This window comes from Astatotilapia calliptera, chromosome 20, assembly GCF_964374335.1.
Source record: "Astatotilapia calliptera chromosome 20, fAstCal68.1, whole genome shotgun sequence".
Taxonomy (NCBI): Eukaryota; Metazoa; Chordata; class Actinopteri; order Cichliformes; family Cichlidae; genus Astatotilapia; species Astatotilapia calliptera.
Window position 1 is genome coordinate 2,636,304 of NC_137441.1, and position 7,414 is coordinate 2,643,717.

Here is a 7,414-nt window from a genome sequence, read left to right on the forward strand (position 1 = left end):
TGACCCTGTGCTAACTTGCATATTACAAATAAAACTGAAAACTGAAAACATTCATAAAGCATCTTGTAAATAACCCAAAGTCTATCTTTATTTTACTATAATGAGACATAATTAACATTGTGTAAGATGTTTAACAAGTGACTGAGCTGGAAACTAACAATTGAATTTGAAAACTAATTTCTCAGACATCTGTACAGTCAGGCTTCTTTTTGCAACCAGATGACTGAACCCCTGCTGGCCGTTATAAAGAATGCAGTTTCAAGGCACTTCAAGATTGGTTCACTGTTCAGACCTGGAATAATAATAATAATAATAATAAGTCACATAAAAACTGTAATAATCACCAGTGTGAGAACCTTCACAGACACCAGTGTGATGTAAGCAGCTGTTTCTCACTCAAAGATTGACATATTATTATATAATATTATTGAGAAAGAAAAACCTCACCTGGTAGAAAATGTATTTATTGAAATTGTAAGATGTCAAGCATGAACTGTAATGAGATTGCTGAAACTTGGATCCCCTGTCATCATCAGTTGTTCGGTAACAGGAAACCCAGCCACACTTCTCAGGATACTGTAATGTATATAGCCCCGCCTTCCTCTGTGACCTCATGTATACAAATTAAAAAATGTCCACGCTGAACATAAAGAATGTAAGTGGAATTCATGGCAGAGCAGTGTGGGTGTTTTTCTTGGGTGATTTCTTCCATTTGTCTGCAGATGTGTTCTCACAGGCTTGTTAGTGTGTTGCAGGGGATCGAGTGCAGTTCAGTCAGTGAAGGCTTGACTGCAGAGAAAACAGACTGCTGAGTAAATATCTGCAAGTCTGTCGATGATTTAATGTGCATTTTTTCTGTAAATGCCCCAAGGCTGCAGCAGCTGGACAACTGCTTTCCCAGGATGCTTTACAGCTCAAAGACCCAGGAGGGGGTGTGTGTGTGTGTGTGTGTGTGCGCGCAGCAACTTGGGCAGATTTCCAGATGGTACCATTCCTGTGCCGTCCTGGAGCTGTATGCATACACTCACACAGAGATATTAGAGATATGCGCGTGTATACTTTCTCTGACTTGCACATTCGTGCTAATAACCCTGCTCTGGTTTTCACCTACACCCCGAAATCCCTCCGGGTGCATTGTAGCCTGGTCTGTTTCTCATTAATGTGTCTGATGTCTCTCTGTGGGTCACTGTAGCTTTGCACTCTGTACAGTAAAACAGAGTGACGCACAAACAAAGAGCCAATGCATGATTTCTACATATCTGAGGAAGACGTCTCCCAGGTGTTTTGATCCGAGGGGACCGTCGGTCAGGTGGAGTTCCTCAGTTCTTTTGTTAGGATCAGTTTGCATGATGGAAATTGCACAATGTGTCACAAAACGGCCGGAGGCCGAGCACCAAAATTCAAACCCACGTGCAGAAAACCCAAGGCGGAGGCAGAGTAAAGGGTTTAACAAAGGTTTATTTACTAACACCAAAAAATGACGTGGATTGGATTTAAGGCTTGACACGTGGGGTGTGAGGGTATTGGCCAGGGGAGTGGGGATAAGCAGGGGACAGGTCCAAGAAAGCAGCGGCAGCTGGCTGGTGATTAGGTACGTACTGGAAGAGAGGAGAGCAGTGTTAGAGCGGTAGCCAATGAAGGGTTCTGGAGAGGGTGGAAGATATGAAAATCGTCGTCTTACTGTGCAGGTGAGAGATGGAAGCGTTGAGGGAGAGGTGATGCGGTCCGGGTGGGTTTGGTGGTGTGTGGCAGCTGTCCTGAGCGGCGAAGGTCCAGAGGTGGTGTAAGGGCAGGAGGGCAGGCAGGTGAGGCAAGGAGATGATTCTAAAAGCAGGCGGGTTAACCAGATTTCCAAGACGAGTGGTTCAGTGTGATGGAGTTTTCCTGGAGTAACTAGAACACGAGATTACAAGGTTAGTAGAGCACTTGAGATTCATAGACATGATGCGTGAGGCCTGGTTACCAACATAGGGTAGTGGACGAATTGGCGAGGATGCAGTGTCAGCAAGCAGCTTAGATCTCCAACCTGATTGCTTCAATCAGCTTCAGGTGAGAGAGGCTGTAGGCCCTGCCCATGGGTGGATACCAGGGAGGTCCAGACCTTCAATGGAATTTTACAGCCACACACCCAGACCATGACACAATGTTTCTTTGATACGTAACTCTGCAAACACACAGCTGCACACGTGGACACAAACAGGTATGAGACGATGAAAATGCTGGAAATGGAAATCAATGAGCTAACAGCTTTTGTCTTAATATATCAAAGTCCCTCCAGAAGCAAGTCTTGGTGCTCAGCAGCCATCTTTGAAACTTCTGGTAAGGTATTCTGAAGCTCTTTAATTAATATGAAGAGAGCAATAAAGTTCATCTCAATGGTCACCAGGAAATAAAAACTGCACAGAACAAATAGTCTAATCAGATTTAATAAATGCTAAAAGTTTACTGGCTCTGATCAAAATAAGGATCAAAATGTGTCCCTTGCACAAGTTTCACTTCTACAAGACATGCACATAGTTACACAACAGTATGTTTAATTAACAGCTCAGATCCAGAGAGCCAGCACAGTCAGTGGCTCTGTCTCCTCCTGCATACAGGAGGGAAGCAAAAAGAAAGAGAAATCTCCCCTTTAAACTTCCCCCTTTAAGTGTAAAGAATTACAAGTGTATAAAAAAAATCTGCATAATGACATACTGTATTCTGTTTCTGAAACAATCCCCAGAGCAGGCGTTTAAAGGGCGTTCTCACAGAGTCCCTGCTTCTGGCACCGTCAGCGGAACAAATAGGCCGTTAGAACACTAAACATCTGATTTGCTCACTGCACCACCGAGGATTTCCTCAGCCTGCATATTTCATTCTGTTTAACTGTCTGCCATTATTCATTGCTGCAGTAAAATTGCAACGCTGCTCGTATCAATACTGCAAAAACCTGCTGGACAGAGTGGAAACGTTTTGATGTGGATGCTAATGCAAGTTTCAGCCACGGAAGCCAGTGAGTCCCAGGAGCATAAAACTACAGTTAGTGCTAAAGATGGTCTACTGAAAAAACCCACACTTACCAGCAACTGGACAACGCAAGGTCACACCCACCTACGAGCAAGCACTTGGTGATAGTGGGAAGGAAAAACTCCCTTTTAACAGGAAGAAACCTCCAGCAGAACCAGGCTCAGGGAGGGGCGGGGCCATCTACGGCCATCATTACATTCCATGTAAAGTCTGTTATGTATGATTGGTCTGTAGATGCACTCCAAAAATCAGGTACCACAAATCTTCTCCATGCATTCATATGATGCATGTATGTTTATACAGATTACATACTGTACATGGAAGTTAGCACGTGACATCATATTGCGGGTGAATGCTGAATAGGCAGATTTTTTCAGAAAATTGAATAGATTAAAAGACACTAACTGAAAAGGTTATTTTTCAGATTAAAAGTTGCCTTCACTGCTTCTCTGTGCTTGCAGTAAACAGATTGTGCCTGTTGAAAGTCAGGCTATTAAATCCATTTAGAGTGCGATGCTAAAAGTCGAAATATTTTGAAGTGAAGGCACTCCGTGCCGTGAAAACATGCCACACTCTCAGCTCTGTCAAGCACATGAAACAGCAGCTCATTTATGGAGAGCAGGAGGCGGCAGAGGAGGTTTCTGCTGCCGTGTTAGCCGGGTTTTGTCAGCTGACTAGTTCATCTGCCAGAGGCTCGTGTTGGTTTCTCAGCCAAGAGGCAGACCTCTCTTAAAACTGAACTAAAGAACCAAAAACACTCGTTTGATTTACATACAGCACACACATGTACATCGTTCACGTTCACGGTCACATTAGAGATGGCTGGCCGTAAAAAAAGTTCATGTGTAATGTGTGGACACTCATTTTCCTCTCTCACATTATTTTTTCATCAGTTCAATCCGGCCCATCTTCAAGAGTTAGCACGAGCTGTGCTGTTTAGTGTTAGAACATGTCTGGTTATAGTATCAGTAAGATTGATGGTCACTCCCAACATGTCATGTATCAATGAGGAGGATTACTATTGTACAGAGATGTGTTTCAACCCACCATCTTTCCCTAAGAAGGCAGGTTTTAGTTCCTGAGCCTAACCAGCAAGTGGAAGCGACAGTAAAGTGAAGAAAAAAAAAGAAACTGTGTCCAAAACAAAAAGTTCTCAAGCAGACACGAATCGGTGTCCGGTTTGCTGCTAATCCTGGAAAGTACACCTTCCTATGAGGATTTTGGACATCTCTTAAACATGGCTGTTATCTCTTGGCAGCTGATGCAGCTGTGGCTGGAATGTCAAGAGTAGCCATGCTAAAGGACACTGTGTGCATAATGGAGAGACACAGCGAGTACCTGACAAAGCAGCACTGTACAGGAAAACGGTGCGCACATCGTTCCCGCAACAAGTACAAGATACTTCACTCGACTGCAAAGCATGAATAACGGTAAAGGTGTTGTGTTCATGTCATCGGTGACACAACCAGCTGGTGGGAAAAATGAGTTTATGTGAACTGATGTTGAGATTTAAAGCACAATCCTGACAAAGTGCAAGATTGACGTGCACTTTAGGTCCCGTGACACACCTGGGCTAATATGGTCCCTCGCTATAATGCGGTTCACCTTTCGTGGGTGGCCTCGCTGTTTCGCAGATTTTTTTGTGTGTGCAATTTTGCATGTTTTTTTGTTTTGTTTTCGCTTTTTTTTTTTTACACCGCATTGTGTTCTGTGTCCTGATTGGCTGTAGGCCATTGTCAAACAATCCCCTCCGTGCCGTGTCTCCTTTACAGTACAAATGTGTTCAGCTTGTTAAACATACGTAAATCTTTGATCGCTAGCAGTGTGGAAGATGCTAACCATCACACAAAAAGTTGGACTTGTGGATGTGCTAAAGGAGGGTAGTATGGAAGGTTTTGGATTATAAGGCGCATTAAGCGAAACAAAACAGTCAGGCTTGCCTGGAACTCTGAAGTCTATACCCAAACGCCATGACCAAAGATGAAAATGAGAATTGATACAACTGCAGAAGCTGGACTGCAACATGTTCACAGCTCTGCTACAGTAATACGCTTTACCCTGACCACTGCGGACTTTAGTCAAACTGTCACTGAACAGGAGAAACTAGTAATGCATCATCCACCATGTCAAATCAACAGTGGCACTACGTCGTGCAGCAAAGACAACTGTTTTATTAGCGTGGCTGTTTCTTTATATTCATGTTCAGTGATAGAGTAGAACGACTTGTTTCTGTTTTAGGGGTCGTGTAATGGTTTTATGCAAAATGGATGCAAAAAACGAAGGTTGTGCAACATTTGCGCACAACCTGAGAACAAATTCCACCTGAAATTCACAAAATATCAGCGCAGCTGTCAAACACGATCTTTCCAAATATCACGCTTTCTCTGCAGCCCTGTGACTCATCACAGGCACTAATAGAAATGTCAGAAACACTGCCTTTACAGCCTCTTACTCATATGAAAATGTGACATGTAGCATGAAATTGTACCAAAAGCTACACACGAACACCTGTGTTTGAAGCTCGTCTTACTGCCTGCTGGTTCCTGAACATGCTGCTTCATTTACAGCTCCGCACCGCGTGAGGGAACGCTGCCTTGATTTGGTTAAGTAAACAAAGATGACTGCAATCTGCGAAAATTAACTTCTAAATGCACGAGTTTCCTCACAGACGATTTTCGGATGTTAAAAGCCCTCTTTTTAGAAATTGCACTCAGTAAACCTGCTGTGGCCCTGCTGGAGACTGCACCGTCTGCAGGTCTTCACTGCACGTTCTGTCTGCGATGCCTTTACCTGCTGGATTCATAAGCCCGTTGGACGTGTCGAGTCGCTGTGACATTTAATTTAATTGAATGGATCTGAATTCACCATTTAACATGTCTGCAAGTGTTTGCACGGTGCTCCTTGGAAAGGGCATAAGTAGACTTCTTGTTCAGTTGAAACTCAGCACCCCCCCCCCTGCCTCTCTCTGTTCGCTCCATTTAACTGAAGCCACCAGCTACATGAATACCCATGAACAGCCAGGAGCTCTGCCAACAGCTCCATTACAATCTGCACTCTACCTCCTCTTCATCCCTCCCTCCCTCTTTGTTCTCTCTCCATCGCTTCACTCTTTTCCCCTGCTCTTCTTCTCTTGCTTCAAATCTCTCTCTACCTTGTACTCCATGGCCAAAGTATGGGGACATCTGAATGTTGCACCTGTACAAAGTCCACTGATAGTCTGGTATCTAAATAGACACGCCGGCTCCTCGTTTATGTGATACTGATAGATGCCAAAGTAGTAACTATTTCTAGTTTGCATAGATCTGAAAAGGAGTTACTCAAAGTGTCACAGTAAGCCCATTTTGATTGTTCTTTATCAGCATGTCAGTAAAATTTACTGTTTTGCAGATAAAGTGCAGTCGTATACTTTTTTTTCAGCTTCTCCTCACTGACGCCAAATTTAAGCTCCTGTAAATCTTGTTTGTAACCTCTCATCTTGCAGCAATAATGCACGCGTGAACTCAAATCATTCCCTACACAGTCTGTAGCCTGAAGCTCTCCACTGTGTTTGTGGTGTTGATGCCTTTTGGAATATTTTAATAGAGTTCTGTGAAAACTAATGTGGCTTTCTCTTGCAAATTCTAGGATTTTATTAATCTGTTTAGTCAGCAGATTCGCGTGTCTGGGCTTCACACCTGTAAAGTTCATGAATGCAGCACGCTAACCAGGCTAGCTAGCTCTGCCCTCTGGTCACGTGTGGCTAAAACAAATCAGCAGTAAATCCATCATTTATATACAGTCTGTGGTTAAACTGTGATATCAGTGCACTGGAAACAGACAAACGTTTATCTGTCACTGCTGGTAACAATTTCAGCAACACAGGCCCAAATACCTCCGCTCTGACCCTACACCCCCCTCTGACCACATGCTCCTTTCATTCAAACTGTGCAGCTCTGCAGCAGTTTGGACAGCAGGCTGTCTGTCGCTCACACATCTTTAACCCGGACGGACACCAGAGAACACGGCACGCTTTTGACTTTTGTACAGTTTTATGAAATTGTAGCTTTCATGCAACTTTGCCCAGGTGTCTAAAAAAGTTGCTAGCTGTCTCTGTAACCCAGGACTTCCTCCCTTCATCGAAACTGAGAGGACACTAAAGCATTGTCTGCATATTTTTGGCCTCATACTGTCACGTCTGCGTCTCTGCGTTTCCCTTCTTGGGCCACCTCCCCTCTCTGCGTGTGTGTGTGCGTGGATATTTGCCTCTTGTATTTCTCCTTCCCTCCTGTATTTATTTCATTCTGTCCTCTCTGCTGCTGGTCCTCCCCTTCCAGTCAGGGTGAGGGATCTGTGCGCCTCCCCATTGGTTCAGAAACAGGGCAAAGTCCCGCCCCCTCCTCTCTCTCTCCGTCTCCGCGAGGCAGAGTGA

The 7,414-nt window shown here is 44.2% G+C and overlaps 1 long non-coding RNA gene across 1 annotated transcript; it reads right to left on the reverse strand.

Moving 5' to 3' along the window:
* Positions 1–1,438: 1,438 nt before the first annotated feature.
* Positions 1,439–3,144, reverse strand: LOC113013881 (uncharacterized). The gene is made up of 4 exons (XR_003270883.2): positions 3,060–3,144; positions 1,968–2,178; positions 1,682–1,893; positions 1,439–1,598 (listed from the first exon to the last, which is right to left on the reverse strand). It is a non-coding gene; the product is annotated as an uncharacterized LOC113013881 (long non-coding RNA).
* Positions 3,145–7,414: the final 4,270 nt, after the last annotated feature.